Genomic DNA, 15,805 nt, shown 5'->3' on the forward strand with positions numbered 1-15,805 from the left:
TGAGGCCAGTTGCCTAGTTTTTCCAGGTTCCTTTCATGGATGTAGGGGATCCCCGTTTTATTTGGAGGTTCTGTCTGATGGGGCATGAGCGCCCTGGCTCACAGCCCGGTGCTGCAGCAAAGCCCAGCGTGCCTGAGAACCGCGGGCTGACCTGCGCTGCGTGACCTTAGCCGTCGTCAGAGGTCACTCATTCTATTAAGCTTGACAGGTTTTTTAAATGGGGTTATATTTCATTCACTAGTTTTCTGTTGGTAGGTGGGTGTTGGTCCACCTTATTAGCTGAGTCCACCACATTTTCAAAACTAGAAATTTCCAGCATCAACTTTTTAATCTCTAGGCAACAGTGTTCAAATCACATGATCCACAATGATCTCATCATTCTATAACTGATCTCTCTACTAACGAAAGGGAAGAAAAGCAGACTGACTATCAGGTGTCATGGTTTCCTTCCACTTTGACATTGGCCAACTGTGCGATGTTAGAGAAATCATTACACGTCACAGGCTCGTTTTCTCAGCTAGAAAATGGGAATTGGGGCTGGTGCCTTTGATAAATCGATCTCTGCTTTAAGCTCATCAGATTTAGAATTGACAGGCTTTTAGGAAATACCCTACTTTATCCCAATATTCTAATACTTAATTATTCCGTGGTTTTTACTGAAATTCTTTCTAATTTACATAACTGCAAAAACGATGTGGTCAGCCCTCTTGTAAAGAACCGTTACGCCTCATGGCACTGATGGGATGAATGAAATTAGGTTTGCTATCAGAAGGGCCTCAAGAGGTAATATTACAACCAAGTGTTAGTTGATTGCTCTAAGATACTTTTTAAGGCCTTTCAACATAAGTGGGCGCCATTGCTCTTATCCTAAGGAAAAGAGAAATTCGGGCACATTTTCACTGTGTCGTGTTTACACTAAGACATATGGTAGCTTGTCAAAATGCAGAGCAAAGTTTTTAGAACACTGAGTACAGCCGCCCTTTCAACCGCACATGTGATCGGGAATAGAAACCTCATAGATCACCCCAAACAGCATGTGATTCCCGGGAGAGCCTCCCCTTTACAAGTGGTCCCCAGGCCACCGACTCCCAGGGTTTGGGCATCGCTGTCAAAGATGTACTAACAAATGGGACCCAAAGGCCGATGAGTTGCTGTCAGTGTGGTCCTAAAAGTTTTAAAGAAAAAAGTATATATATCTGTCTAAAGATTGTACGAGCGTTTATTCAGCCTCCCAGCTTCCGGGGACGATTGGCTATTGGCAAAGGCTTAGCTTGGCCCGGGTCTCACGGGCCCGTGGACGGGATGATGTTACTCCGTGGAGACGTTCAGATACAAAGCGGAACAGGATCTCAGAGGGAAGCTGCTGGGGCAACACGAGGAGCCGAGTCCTGGAAACAAACAGCGGGAATCAGCTGGAGAAATCGGAGAGGCTTCCACGTGGGGGACTGGAAAGGAAGCCGCCGCCACCTTTATCTGAAAGGGATGAAATATCAGCGGGGGAGGGGGGTGTCCAGGTGCCGCTGTGAGCCAGGCGGGGGCAGGGCATGGCGATGAGAGCAGAACACCCTTCCCCAAATGTCAGATCCGCTTCCAAGGGAGACAGGCCCTGGTCTGAAAGATCAGGGACTGGAAGGGCCTTAGAGAAGCGGTGGTGGCGGCTTTACCATTTAATCCCCTTTGAGAGAAAGGGTTGGGGGGAGAGGACAGCGGCCTGGGTCCTGGCTGGCGGAGGAAGGGGGCTCTCATAGGAGAGTGGGAATCACAGGCTCTGCAGGTGGGCTGGGGCTGGGCCAGGCAGCACAGAACTGAGCTTGTTGGCGAGGAGAGGACGTGAGGCGCCCCCTGCAGGCTCTCCGGCGCAGGGACGGCGGGAGTGGAAAAGCAGGTGCCTGGCACAGCTGCCCAGGAATCCTCTTACCCTCACCTGCGCTCCTGGGGGAGGGAAAAGGCAGGACAATGAAACCTCCGCAAGCGGCTGCTGGCAGCGACATGAAAGGGACGTCAGGGTACCCGGGACACGTTTGTCCTCCTGCTCATGATTTCAAACAAACCAGCCAGGTGCCGGCTGCAGGGAGACGTGTACGGCATGAGCTAAAGGCTGAAGCGGAGTGGCCGTGGCGGGTGGCGCGTGGTCCTTGCCTCAGGCCCAGGAGCCGTCCTCGGGCGGGCCGCGGGCCTCCTCACGTCTCCTCGTAAAGCTCCAGTCGGAGAAACAGCTGCGGATGAACAGCTCCCGGTCAGTATCTTATCGATGCTTATAAATGGAGGTTCCTCCAGGACTCTTTGGATGTCTCACTGACCAAAGGACATTTAAGCAGAGAGAAAACGGGGAGCAAAGCAGGCAGATGGCACCCGACTTTGTGGAGCAAAGATAGGAAACCCCAACACGGGAGGCCGCCCACCGAGGGATGGTGGTCGCAGCGCCCACGCAGTCTGGGTGAATGCAGGCCCCGCGTGTGCCACAGCCTCCAGCAGGAACGCCCCGCATGCACCCTCATTCCTGCGCCCGTGTGATGCCATGCATCAGGAGTGACCTACAGGGTTAGCGTCCGGGCTGAGGTCCCCTCACACATGGACGGCGGGAGCTCAGTCCGTGTGCTGCACAGAGAACCGTCCAGTGTGGCTGCTCTGCTGCCAGGAATGCGGGCTCCCAGCACCCGGGAGCAGGGAGCCCCCCGGGAGAAGCCAGGACACACCCCTCCGCTACGGTGGAGGAAGCAGCTCTGGAGTGTTCGGTGACTTGTCCAGCCAGGGTCACGGTCACGCACACAGCAGTGCCCTTGTCCCGGTTGTGCGTTTCCAACGATGCCCGGTGTCTCCCTCACGTCCAGGCCGCAAGCTCACTTTCCCAGAAGTGAGTGTTCCTCCCTCGGGACCGGGAGGAGGCCCTCCTTCCCCTGGGAGCCGCTGACGGGCCTGGCCGCGGCAGACACGGAATGACGTGCTTTAGAGCCTAAAGCAGCCTCCCTGGGCGGGGTCCGCGGTCCTCACAGCCCCATCGGAGACTGGCGCTATGCCAGGCACGTTCCTGACCCGCAAACGCGTGTCCTAATAGTACCATCTGAACCCAAAGGAAGCTTCCAGCATTTTCTTTGTGTGTGTGTGTGTGTTTTTAATGTCTTTCACTGCGTTTTAGAGAGAGGGGGAAGGGAGAGGAAGAGAGATAGGAACACCAATGATGAGAGAGGAATGTTGATCGGCTGCCTCCCGCACGCCCCCTACTGGGGATCGAGCCCACAGCCCCAGCTTGTTCCCTGACCAGGAATCTAAAGGATGACCTCTTGGTTCATGGGTCACTGCTCAACCACTGAGCCACCCCCGCCGGGCTGTGTTGCTTTTGTTTGTTTGTTTTAAGGAAAATCGGACGTTCGGGAGTGTAACTGTTCTCAGTAACCCTGTGGCAGAGCTGGGTTCAGACGCAGCTCCTCACCTCCAGGCGCCGTGCGGAGCCTCCCGGTGAGCAGAGGTGGCTGCTCTTCGCCCATCAGTGCCCTTCAGGGCTTCCGCGCACCGGGGCCAAGAAGTGCACCTGCCAGGTGACGTCAGAGTGGCCGTGCGACACTGGCCGGGGTGGGCACGGCCCGGGACCCGGTGCTGGGGAATCTGATCTGAGCAGGAGGCAGCGGAGCGGAGCTGCGGAGGCTGGCGCTGCAGGCATCGCCCTCGGGTGCAGGGGAAGGCGGATTGCCTCCCGGTTCCGGGCGCCGGCAGCAGCCCTGCCAGCCCAGCTTCTTATCACGAGCCAGGGCTCCCGGCGAGGCGAGAGTCCCACTTGACAAGCAGACAGAAGCCATTTGGGGAAAATACAAATGAAAAGGTTCTAAACTCAAAATAGAGGCACTGGCAGCAGCAGGAGTCTGCGGGATACATTGTGTCAGATGCCACGGGGGAGGCGGCCTCCCCGGGGACAGAGCCTGCTGTGTCGCTGGCTACATTATCTATTTAAAGTGCCAGCACTCCTCCGAGGGCCCCCACGCTGGCTCCTGCTCAGAACCTTGAATTGTGCAAATCTGCCTTTTTCTCAAGTGGCTTCGGCATCTGTCCAAACTTCTGACCTCGGAGAAAAGGTGTCTCGATGGAATTGTATTCACATTTTAAGGTTTAAAATATAGAGACGTAAGGAATTAGAGATGTTTTGCCTAATATCACCCATCGATTCAGTGGATGAGCCAAACTGACAACGTTAATTTCAGGGAGGGTTTGTTTTTAGAAACAGGAGAAACAGGCTGCCGTCTTGGCCGAGACGCCCCCTCCCACCCTGAACCTAGACCGGCAAAGACTCAGTTCACGGGATGAGTACCAGGCACATCACAGGACCCGCCGCCACGCGGGGCTGGAGTCAGAAGTGAGGTCAGGTGCGCAGGTGTGACCGTTTCTGTGTTTCCGGGACCCTGCGGTCTGTTGCATCTGTCTGTCTGTCTCTGTCTGCCATGCGATTTCCTTTTGCTTTGCAGATTCTTCTTTCTGGGTTAGGTGTAGTCAGTTAAAAGTGGGCATCCTAGCCCTGTATTAGCAGGATCCACCAGCTCCCAGGGCATCCTAGCCCTGTATTAGCAGGATCCACCAGCTCCCAGGTCATCCTAGCCCTGTATTAGCAGGATCCACCAGCTCCCAGGTCATCCTAGCCCTGTATTTGCAGGATCCACCGGCTCCCAGGGCATCCTAGCCCTGTATTAGCAGGATCCACCGGCTCCCAGGTCATCCTAGCCCTGTATTAGCAGGATCCACCGGCTCCCAGGTCATCCTAGCTCTGTATTAGCAGGATCCACCGGCTCCCAGGTCATCCTAGCCCTGTATTAGCAGGATCCACCGGCTCCCAGGGCATCCTAGTCCTGTATTAGCAGGATCCACCGGCTCCCAGGTCATCTTAGCCCTGTATTAGCAGGATCCACCAGCTCCCAGGGCATCCTAATCCTGTATTAGCAGGATCCACCAGCTCCCAGGGCATCCTAGCCCTGTATTTGCAGGATCCACCAGCTCTGGGGTTCAGGTCTAATTTAGTCCCTACGCGCTAGTCAGCAGTTCTACAGAGAGAAGACCCCACTTCTGTCACTTCTTGGGGTGAGGAGACACTGGACTGCCTTAGGCCTGGTGCTGGGAGTGGGTTCTTCTGGGAGACAGGGCTCTGGGCTGGGCGAGCAACCCAAGGATTTTTTACAATATGTTTTTACTGATTTTAGAGCAAGAAGGAGAGGGCTGGAGAGCTGGACACATTGACGAGAGAGAAACATCCATCGGCTGCCTCCTGCACGCCCCCTACTGGGGATCGAGCCCACAACCCGTGCATGTGCCCTGATCAGGATTCAGACTGGTGACTGCTTGGTGCATAAGATGACGCTCAACCACTGAGCCACACATTCTGGACAGAGGATTTCTTTCCTCTTCAGCAAACTGCCCTGCGTGTTGAGCATTGATCTAACCGAAACTCTAGGGAGAGCAGGGCTTATCCCAGTTAACGTGTCATCTCAGCACTCGCCACCAGGGGCGCCACGTCTCCTGCCTGGGAGCGCTCCCCTCTGGGTGCCTGGGGGCTCCCCCCTGCCAGTCCTTTAGCAAAGACCATTCAGTACGAGACTCAGTGTCCACCCCACTGTTGACACCACCGCCAGCTGTGGAGGAGGGACGGGCAGGGTGGTCACCCGCGCTGGCCAGGCAGCGTGCCCACCTTGTGAGAAAAGGGGTCGCAGGCCGCTGCTGCCCGTGGCCGTGGGCTTCCCTGTGGCGTCTAGCTCTCACTAAGTCAGCAGAGAAGCACTTCCCGGGAGACATCTCAATACTGTGAAAGACTTGCCTATGTTGCCGGCCGGTGCGGCTCCATGGTTGAGTGTCGACCTAGGAACCAGGAGGTCACGGTTTGATTCCCATCCAGGGCACATACCCGGTTTGTGGGCTTGATCCCCAGTAGGAGGCGTGCAGGAGGCAGCCGATCCATGATTCTCTGTCATCATGGATGTTTCTATCTCCCTCTCCCTTCCTCTCTCAAATCATAAAGACGTTACAAAAAAAAAAAAAAAAAAAAGACTTGTGTATTTTCACTAGAACTTCCAAGACTGCCAAAGCCATCCCATGTCTGCGCAGCACAGGGCCGGGGCCTGTTGACTATTACAACTTCATACCGAGACCGGTTCCTCTCAAACTTCCTGCGCCCCCAGGGCCCTGGGGGGTCCTGTTAGAAGCGCAGGCTCCGCTCCAGGAGCGGGTGGGCCTGAGAGTTGAGGTTTCCTTCTCACGGGCTGGGGCGCAGCCCATGCTCTGGGCGGCGCCGACACTGAGATGCTGTGGCCGCGTCCAGGACCACCGGGCTCTGCTTTGAGAGGACGTGGCTGCTGTGCCCATCGTGCTGCGGGCAGCCTGGTTCCGTGCCGCCGGCATTAAAACCTGGATGCTGCTCCTTCTACGGCCCCGGGGCCTGCGTGTTCATTCTGTGGATGGCGGGCTCTTGTGTGCACTTTAGTGAAAGCGACACTGCCGGTGTGGCCTTAACTCACCGTCACCGTCTGGTTCTCAGCGCGAGCAGGTACCGTAAACACACACAGACGGGGGGAGGCAGATTTATCTGTGGATCAGCCAAGCTCTTTCCACGCAGAGCCCAGGGTGCAGAGAGGCTTGATTGATACTAAAACTCTGACGGCTGCGAGTATATTTTCAGCAACCAGAGCGGTCGCTTGGGCTGAGGGGGACCGACGAGCATAAAATTCAGATTTATTAAGGACCTTTCCGGTGAGTGGGCTGCGTCTTTTCTCGATGCCGAAATAGTCATAATTCCAATTATGTGATCCTGCAACATGTAGCGCAGCTTCGAATGACGACATGAATAGCCACCCTCCCCCATCCTCGCTGTGCTTGCCACCGGGCTGCAGCTTCTGTAAATTTAAACTCCTGTGTATTCACCGTATTTCCCAAAGAACACAGACTCCATCATATTTCAGTGAGGGGTTGTGAAAATCACTCCAGCTGCCGTCTTCTGTGTAATAAGGTACATGATTTGTACACTTAGCGCTTGATTTATGAACCTGCCGTGTAACACGCTCGGTGGTTAGGGAACATCTGTTTACCCCCGTGCGGCATTCTTATCTATCGCGGAACGTCTGCCGGGGCGAAACCGTTTCTTCAGGCTTCTAACCTCTTCTGTTAGTGTTGTCTTCGGGAGACTTGGTGTAAAAGGATACGCTGTTTCCCTCTATTGACTGTGATGTCCCAGTGCACCTGGCAGTCTGCGTGACAGCCTGTCTGGGCAGTTGTGTGGCCTCGGACAAGCTCCCCTGGGAGCCTCCATCTGCACCTACAAGGAGATGGCCACATCCACGCGCAAGGTCACGTGGGTGAAGTGAGGGCAGATTGAAAGGCCCTGACCGAGTGCCTGGCGTAGGAAATGTCCTTCCTACCCTCTGACCCTTTAACATCTCTAGGAATGAACTATAGCGAGATGACCATTCTCTTTATTTATCTCTGGAATCTAGAATGCTCTTGGGTAATGGAGTTAAGTTTTCATTGTAATCAAAACGGATCGATTAACCGTACAAACTTGCTGACTTGCTGTGGGAAAAATATCTGCTTTTCAGAACCAGTTAAGAAAAGATTTTCCACGATCCACTCTCTGCACTTCCCGCTTCCCGATGAGCACAAATAACTCAGGGCTGATGGTCAGCAAGGGCCACAGAGTCAGGACGAACACTCACCATCACCTTTCTCCTCGCGGCCACATTGGGATCAGCCGTGTAGACTTACTGGTTTTATGTCATAACTGCAGTGTTGATGTTGGGTTTGAGTTTTGTAGACATCATTTCTTACCCCGATATAGTTACTATCAGGGAAAGTCCCTTTTTTTTTAAATATACTTTATTGATTTTTTACAGAGAGGAAGGGAGAGAGATAGTTAGAAACATCGATGAGAGAGAAACATCGATCAGCTGCCTCCTGCACATCTCCCACAGGGGATGCGCCTGCAACCCAGGTACATGCCCTTGACCGGAATCGAACCTGGGACCCTTCAGTCCTCAGGCCGACGCTCTATCCACTGAGCCAAACCGGTTTCAGCAGGGAAAGTCCCTTTTATAAAATACCAGAGTAAATGATGAATGAAAGCTCTGCCTGGTCCTGTCGTAGGGTGTGCGTGCAAAAGCGTGAGTTTTGCTTGTGTACATTAGCCTACCATGTGGATAGACACCCGAGGTCACTACCCGTGGCCCTGGTGCAATAGAGACAACGCAGCGTGAGTGGCACATCCTTGAGGAAGGAGAGGTTCTCCTTTACACTCAGCAGCATCTCCTTTGTGTCTCTTGCACTGTTGTGGGCCTGTCTACACGCCCCCACCACACTCACCCCCCTCGGTGTGCAGAACTAAGACTGTGTTTCAATACAGGTGCTCTATCGATGGTATCCGACCAGGGACGGTGTCACCCAGGAAACACTTGGTGATGTCTGCACATTTTCCCAGCTGCCCCTCCACACCTGGGGACCGGGTGCTGAAGTTCTCACTGGGGAGTGAGCAGGGACGGTGGGAGACCCCCTACCTTGCCCCAGGCCGCCTCCACCACCAGCATCATCGGCCCAGAGATCAGCAGAGTCCGGGAGAGGAACCCTGCTCTTCATCACGTCCTAAGCCACCCTGTGACATTGTCGTTGCCTGTTCATAGGTGTATGCCGCGTCATAGAAAAGTAATATTTGTGCTTCTGCAGCTAAATGTACTAAGAGCTGAGTAGTTAGGCTGGAAATTCCGGGCTCTAGTATAAAACAAAACTAAGTCTTTCCTTTTGCAAAATAAAAAGTTTCACTTAAAATAGCTGAAGAAATAGCTTCTCACCTAATATGAGGACTGGAATATTGATGGCAGACGGGGCCCCCTGGTGTCCCTGCCCGGTAACCTGGTGCTGTGCTTGGATGTGGGGCTGTAATATTTCAGTGGGATTTCTTCACCTGTGCGGTGCGGGTAACATGGTCAAATTCAACTGAATGAAGTTTGGAAATCAGATGATCCTGGCTTTGAACTTGAGGCTGAAACCGGTTGGCCTGCACCTACCTTCCTGACCCTCTGAGCCATCTTTCATAAACTGGGAACACTTCCCGCCGTGTGGTCCGGGTATGGACAGGTGCCCAGGGGCAGGTAGCAGCCCACTGACCTGGGGCATGCCCTCCGGGTGGCAGAGTCGCCGCACCTGTTGCTTGTCTGGTTTTGTTGCTTTTCTTTGTTTCCCAGCCCCACTAAGTGTCGGTGTGTCCCAGGAGGAAGGGGTGTTACCAGAATCTTTGAAAGTGATGACAATAGAATTTCCATTTTCTAAACTCTCCAGTGTTCGCCTGAGTTAGATCATTTCCGCAGGACCTCCGGCATTTTGTTGGCCATGTAGCCATCCTAGATCTTCTCATCTGGTTGAGTCCCTGGAGGAGTTCAGTAGTCCTAGTGCCGGTCTTGCTTAAGAAGCAAATGAAGTCAGGAATAGTGTATGGCATTTTGTTTGGGAAGTTGCAAGTAAAAGGAAAAATTATGCAAAATCCGATCCTATGAGTCTTGTTCTCTGGTAATTGGAAGCACCTATTAGTGATTCCAGCAAAGTTAAGGGAAAAAAATTCTATTGTTACTATTTTTAAAGGAGAGCTGCCTGGTGAATGTAGGCCATTGCCATGACGATGCCAAGTCTCACTTCTTTTCTTTTCTTTCCCTTTCTCTTTCCTTCTCTTTCTCTTGCCTTCCTTTCTTTCTCTTTCTTTCCTCCCGTATGTCTAGTTCTGCATCAAATACACTATTTTTATAATTCACAGAATAGTAATAATAATGGTCCGATTTAACTTTGTATTGGAGACATTTTTCAAACCACTTCTTTATCCTCTGGGGATAAGGAAGCTACAGTACGATACTTTGTGTGCGGTGTGACTTTCACAGTTCCGAGAGCTCCCACAGCAGTTCCTGGGTTGACTCTCACATGAGGCTGGGAGAAGAGACCGCGAGGGGATCAGGATGGGTTGTGGTGAGGACAGGTAACCATACCCCCGCGTCCCGTTGTCCTCCGCAGGTCTGGCCTTTTCTTTCACCTGCACTTCCTGTGTCCTTTCTAAAGATTCCTGTTCCTCAGGGGGAGTAAAGCATCCCGTTAACTGTGATGTGCAGGGTGTGCTCTGAGTCACACAGTATACAAGACCCAAGGATTCTGCAGGCCTTATACGGCCCGAGGGCCAGACGTCCCCCACCCCCGCTGATGGAGAAAAATTAATGGAACTGAAGGGTGAGACTGTGTCACCTCTGACTATCTGAGGAAGTCACTGCTGCAACACCCAAGTGTAAGGTCGTGACCACACAATAAGGGAACAGGTGTTCTTCTCTGGTTAATGCACGGTACCCCTCAAGCCGGGGGCTCCCTCCTCCTTCCCAGGGATTTCAAGTGGAATGAGGCGCAGAAAGGTGTGTGGACTGTGGAAGTCGAGGGACGAGTCAGACAGGATGGGTCGGGAGCAGACGCTGCAAACTCTTCAGAACGATCCTCTGCATTCAAGGTGCTGATCAGAGCAGGTTTTGGTTTTTGTCCACCCCACCCCACCCTCACTCACCCCCCAAAAACCTGGTTTTTAGCATGAGGCAACATTTCGCCTGCTCTCAGCAGGCATTGCATTTTCATTGTGCTAATGGTTCTGAGGAGGACTGTGGTGTTTGGGAGAGGAAGTGACTAAAAGACAGGGTGCCCCCAAAACATGTAGACACACATTAACAGCTGATGGCTCCATTGGGGTGTCTTTCTCTTCAGAGTTAACCCATTGGGATTAATGATCACTCAAAGTGTGCGTACATTTTTGGGGACACCCGTGGTATTTGGCATCCGACACAAATGAGAGGTTGAGATCGGAAAGCCTGTGTCATCATATCTGGATGGGTCGATTGCCCAGGAAGTGCCCTGCAGAAGTCTGGTAAAGAATTCCGGTTCTAGAAAGCTCGTTCTTTAAAGGTCAGCCTAATTAAGGCCCCAATGTCGAACCCACGTAAAGCAAGTACTATTGTTAGAAAGTCAGTGCAGTCACCAGGATGGTGTTTCGCTTACGGTCCAAACTTTTTGTGGGTAATTTGGAAAAGCAGCAATGACCTTTTGGGGGTCCTGATCTGACTGAAATGACATTTTAGTGATAATATTGGTTTCCTGGCCACAATTAGGGACGCATCTGTTCTTCGTGAAGGAACATTCACACAGCTCCATTGCAGATCTGCTGGAAGGTGCTTTTACAATTGGAGTGACCTCTGACAGGGGCAGGTGATACCTGGACATTGATTCCCGGGCTCTGTCCCTTGGTCAGGGACTGAATTGGTCTGTGCCAGAACCCCAGGACCAGCCCTCCTGGCCCCAGACAGAGCCCGAGGTGGAGGTCGGTGTGCGGGTAGCTCCCCTGCAGGGAACCTGGCTTAGTGCTGCTTAAAGCAGTGAGACTCCAGCACCTGGAGAGAAGAGTGCGTCTCCCCTTTGATGTCATGTCAGCTGTCGGTACTGTGACCAGCTGTGGGCTGGCCACAGTGGGTTCTGTGAGTCTGTAATCAGGTGGGCATCGCTCACGTCTCTGTGTCTCTGCTCACCTGTTTGTATTATGCCTGTGCTTACCTGGCTCCTGTCTGTGCTCATCTGTTTGTATCATGTCTATGTGTGCCTGTCTCATGTCTGTGCTCACCTGCAGTGTCTGCGCTCACCTGTCTGCAGAAGGCAGGCACCCCACGTTCCTGGCGGACCCTAAGGGGTGCACCTCACTGGATAAAATGCGGCTCTGCTGCTAATGAGAAATAATGAGCAGAGGCTATAAAATATTTATACTTGAGTCATTAAACACGCTTGACCATGAGGAAATTAAAAAGTCTCAAATGCCGAAACTATCATAAATATAGAAAATATAAATGCATGTTTAAATTTTTATTTAATGATGAAATGAAAGAAAGATCACATTCTCCGTGCTCTGTATACTAATCGAGTGTGGCAGCTTAAACTACGGATAAAAAAAAATGAGAAAAAGATGAATGGCTTTTCTGAACTGCTGGGCCCGTACTTGGATGTGAAGTAGTGTTTTATGCCACAATCACTTCCTTTAGCACATGCACAACACTCAGCTTACTGCCACATGGAGTGACATGCTGGGAAGACGGAAACGCCCATCTGACAGTATGCACAGACTGTGATATCTGAGCAAGTTACTGTGCAGATCTGCTCCAGAGCGGTGGCATGGGACCAGGTATGAAATTTGAAATCCACCAGCAAGTAGATGGCAGTGGACAGTGTCAAATGTTTCTCACGACATGGCCTGTCTTTTCTACAAATAAAAACTGCTCCCTGCAGCCCTGGCCGGTGGCTGGGTCGGTTGGAGCGTCTCCCTGTGCATCACAAGCGCGCAGGCTGCAGGTTCCGGTCAGGGCACGTGCCCAGGTTTCTCGCTCGATCCCTGCTTGGTGCACATGCAGGAGGCAGACAACAGATGTGCCTCTTTCACATCAATGCTTCTCTTCTCTCTCTCTCTCTCTCTCTCTCTCTCTCTCTCTCTCTCTCTCTCTCTCTCTCTTTCTCTCTCTCTCTCTCTCTCTCTCTCTCTCTCTTTCTCTCTCTCTCTCTCTCTCTCTCTCTCTCTCTCTCTCTCTCTCTCCTCTCTCTCATCTTTCCTCTTTCTAATATCAGTTTTTAAAAATTTCTCCCCGCAGATATTGTCTGGGGCATTATTCTGTTAGAGACGTGACTTAGAGGCGGACTCTAGCTTTGCCCACGTGCCAGGCTGTTTCCCGTTCTGTGTCAGGAGTCATGGTGCCTTGCCCCCTCCCCCCCTTGCTTCTTCTTCTCCTTTTTTATTTTTTTCTGTCTACTTTTTCTTCTTTTTCCCCCAACACCGAAGGCAGAGGGCCATTTCGAAGAGTAAAACATATGTTCCAGTGGCCGCCTTCCCTTCAGGGCTTTTCAATGCTCAGTGACCTGCCTGCTGGCTTCTCCAGCGACAAAGGCGCCCCCGGAGCACCGGAAAGCTTCAGACCCTCTTCTGCTTCACGGAGACGGAGGGGTCGGGGATGGGGACAGCGAGGCAGGGAGCACCCCTGCTGGTGCCAAAGGCTCTGAGGCAGAGCTGCCTCCACTCCTCTTCCCAGGGGCCCGGCCGGCCCGGAGCACCCCCCGACCGGCATGGCTCTCCTCTCCGTCCTCCTGGCCAGTCTCCCATCACTGCTCTCATGTCCAGGGGAGGTGCCGCTTTCTGTGCCCGTCCGCATCCCAGAAAGCGAGGGACACGCGAGAGGAGCCGAAGAACAGCATCGCGAACCCTCCACGGGTCTGGGTGGCCTGGACGTGTGGCTCGTGGGGGGTGGGCCCAGACGCTCACGGGCCCCTTCCTACCAGCCCGACACCCATCGGGTGGGCAGCCGGATGTGAGCAGCTGGTGCGGTTCGCTCTCGGCTCCATGGTGGGTGTGTTTCCCACCCTTCGCTCCGCCGTTTACTGGGCCGAGAAGGACCCCCTCCCCGGAGAGCTGCTCTCCGCTCTCAGGAAAGATGAAGACACGGGAGGGAGGCCCGCCGGTGTGACGCTGGGTGACCCCGAAGGGCGGCTGTTGACCGAGTCCTTGTCCCAGGACCGCGCTGGGACTCCCCTCCAATGTGGAGGCGTCGGTAATCCTTCCGCGGGTAGGAGACGGTTTGCTGTGATCTTCTTGCAAATGTTCCTATTCAGCTGTTTAAGTTGAAATAGAATAGTTCTTGTTTATTCTGTGATCCTAACCGGAAGTTTCCCTGGGTGACGTTCCTGGTAGGTGCCAGTAGAGATGAGTGTGGTCGCGATGGCGACAGTGCCTTCCAGCCAGAGCCAGGAGTTCGGGAGCACAGAGCTCAGGCAAGTCCTGGAGGGCTTCAGAGAGGCGGCGCTGTTCCGGTCTCTCTCCCTTTCCCCTCCTGTCTGAAGTCAATAAAAATGTATTAGAGAAAGAAAAGGGAGATGACCACCCCGCCTGGTGTTGCTGTGACTGCCTGTTACTGTACCTTGATCACACAATTTAGTCATCATCCCATCACAGTATATTCGCCCAAGCTTCCGTGTGATCAGCGAGACCATGAATTTCTTAAGGAAGGGCCTGTGTAGTATTTATTTTCACGTGTCATTGCCCAGCACAGCCCGTGGAAGGGATGATGCATGCTAGTTTAGCTAAATTTCTGCTTCCGTTCCCTCTGGATTCTTTTCCTTTTCCTCCCCAGACATGGCGCTGCCCTCTGCTGGGCCTCTGTGGCGGGGGCCCGAGGGAGCTGGGGCAGAGGGAGGAGGGCACAGTTTTGAGACACACACCTCACAGAATTTGTCAGCAGGATCATTATTTTTTAAGATAGTTTTATTGAATTCAGAGAGGAAGGGAGAGGGAGAGAGAGAGAGAAACATCAATGGTGAGAGAGATTCGTTGATCAGCTGCCTCCTGCAAGCCCCCCACCGGGGATCGAGCCTGCAACCTGGGTATGTGCCCTGACCGGAATCAAACCTGGGACCCTTCAGTCCTCAGGCCGTCACTCTATCCACTGAGCCGAACCAGCTAGGGCTCGGAGGGATTATTTTACTGTGACTACTTCAGACAGTAAGAAATGCTTTTATCACCCCTGGCCTGTTCTGGAGCTAGCCATATCCTGGCTTCTTGGAATTCATATAAATAATGGTTTGCAAAGTATCTTCATGTTGTATTTAAAATATTTCTTGGAAAAGATGTTTGCATTTTTAGCAAAATTTTTTTGAAATGTACATAAGAACAGTGAACATTTCACACGCTTCAAGCTAGAACATTTCAAAGGCGATGTCGGGAAAATGCGAAGCCATTACTGTTAGTAGCTTTTAGCTAAAAGATGATGGCTAAGCACGTATTTTCCTCTTTAGCAGAAAAAAGGCAATGTTGCCTCAGCAAATTATTCATTCAATATTATGCGCCCCTTTCAGAAATTCTTTGGGGAGGGTTATAACTAAAACCATATACAGGGCAGGTGAAGATAAATTGAGAATTCAAAAATGACTTTGCCTGTAGGAGAAAATCACCGTGAGGATTTGAGATGAGATGTGGTTTCAGCTGAAGGCATTAGCTCGGGGGTGACCTCAGTCTCCCTGCTGGTCGCTGAGGGAGAAGAAGGAGTTTTTAGAAGTCAGATAGGCAGCCCACACATGCGTATTACCCTTTTCCTTCTGGCCAGCTGGTTGGCATCTTTATTTCAGGACGAATTTGTAACAGGGAGGAAATAGCACTTGGTTTTGAACTTGCTGACCTGAAGTTGTACAGTGACGTCCAGTATCAGTTGTCACACGTAGTAACAAATAAATTTTCACTTTGCAAGTCATCTCAATTCAAATGTCCCCATTGCTACCGCCACTCATCTCTGCTGGGCACTTACTAGGAAAGTCACCCAGGTCAACTTCCCGTTTGGATTAGGGAATAAACAACGAGAACTATTCTGTTTCAACTTAAATAGTTGAATAGGAACATTTGCAAGAAGAACACAGCAAATCCTTTCCTACCTGAGGAAGGAACTATTCAAATTCACACAACCTGCCCTTGTATTGAATGCACATGAAGTGACGTAAATATTTTTAAAGCGCCCATAGTTACCCTGGCGGTGTGGCTCAGTTGGTTGAGCATCATTCCATGCACCAAGAGGTTGCTGGTTCGATTCCTGATCGGGACACATGCTTGGGGTTCGGACTCAATCCCAGCTGGGGGGACGTGCAGGAGGCAGTCAAACCATATTTTGCTCTCATGTTGATATTCCTCTCTCTCTCGCCGTCTCTTTTCCTCTTTCTCTAAAAGGCAATACTATATTTTAAAAAATAAAATAATAAAAATGGC

At 52.1% G+C, this 15,805-nt stretch overlaps 1 protein-coding gene across 2 annotated transcripts in view; it reads left to right on the plus strand.

Annotated features, from left to right (window-relative positions):
- Positions 1-15,805, plus strand: part of CNTN4 (contactin 4) — a 405,422-nt gene that overhangs the window by 100,332 nt on the left and 289,285 nt on the right. The window lies entirely within an intron of this gene.

The sequence above is a fragment of the Myotis daubentonii genome, chromosome 14, assembly GCF_963259705.1.
Source record: "Myotis daubentonii chromosome 14, mMyoDau2.1, whole genome shotgun sequence".
Classification (NCBI taxonomy): Eukaryota; Metazoa; Chordata; class Mammalia; order Chiroptera; family Vespertilionidae; genus Myotis; species Myotis daubentonii.